The following is a 1,172-nucleotide window of genomic DNA, read 5'->3' as shown; positions in this document are numbered from 1 at the left end:
CCTGCCACAGCACCCAGCATTTTTTGTTGTTGTTACAGTTTGGCCAGGGCCGGGTTTGAACCCACCACCCTCAGTATTTGGGGCTGGCAGCCTACTCACTGAGCCACAGGCACTGCCCCTTGAATCAATTTTTATAAGTAGTGAAGGTGTGGGTCCAGTTTCAGTCTTTTACATGAGGTTATCCAGTTCTCCCTGCTCCATTTATTGAATAGGGATTCTTTTCCCCAGAGTATGCTATTATTTGGTTTATCAAAGATCAGATGACTATAAGAGACTGATTTTATCTCTTGGTTTTCTATTCAATTTCATATGTCTGTGTCTCTATTTTTGTGCCAATACCATGCTGTTTTGATCACTGTGGACTTGTAATATAACCTAACTTCTGATAGAGTGATGCCTCTGGCTTTGTTTTTATTACTAAAAATTATGTTGGTTACATGAGTTTTTTTTTTTTTCTGGTTCCATATGAAATGAAGAAATATTTTTTCCAGTTCTTCAAGTATGATGTTAGCATTTAAATGGGGATTGCATTGAATCTGTAGATTACTTTGAGTAGTATAGACATTTTAACAACTTTGCTTCTTCCCAGCCAAGAGCTTGTTTTTCCACTTGTTAATGTCTTCTGCTATTTCTTTTCTTAGGGTTTCATAATTCTTTTTATAGAGATTCTTCACCTCTTTTGTTAGGTATATTCTTAGGTATTTCATTTTCTTTAAAACTCCTGTGAAGGGAATTGTATCCTTGATTAGTTTCCCAACTTGGCTTGTTAATGTATACAAAAGCCACTGATGTGTGGACATTGATTTTATACCCTAAGATGGATTTAGGGTATAAATCCAGATGTCACTGGATTTCTTGGTCTCTTCCAGGGGTCTTGTGGTTGAGTTGCTGGGGTTTTCTAAGTAAAAATCATATCAGCAAAGAGCAAGAATTTGACCTCCTCTGCCCCCATTAGAATGCTCTTTATATACTTCTCTTTCCTGATTGCACTAGCTAGAACTTCCAGAACTTTGTTGAATAGTAGTGATGATAGAGAATATCCCTGTCTGGTTCCAGTTCTAAGTGGAAAAACTTTCAATTTTACTCCATTCAATATGATATTGGCTGTGAGTTTGTTGTAGATGGCTTCAATCTGTTTGAGAAATGTGCCACCTATGCCTATATTCTTAAGA

The 1,172-nt window shown here is 36.9% G+C and overlaps 1 protein-coding gene across 1 annotated transcript in view; it reads left to right on the top strand.

Annotated features, from left to right (window-relative positions):
- KY (kyphoscoliosis peptidase) overlaps positions 1–1,172 on the top strand; it is a 55,664-nt gene that overhangs the window by 19,875 nt on the left and 34,617 nt on the right. The window lies entirely within an intron of this gene.

Source organism: Otolemur garnettii, unplaced genomic scaffold (genome assembly GCF_000181295.1).
Source record: "Otolemur garnettii isolate 467f Iridium unplaced genomic scaffold, OtoGar3 scaffold00032, whole genome shotgun sequence".
NCBI lineage: Eukaryota > Metazoa > Chordata > Mammalia > Primates > Galagidae > Otolemur > Otolemur garnettii.
This window is presented reverse-complemented; position numbering and strand designations above follow the sequence as displayed.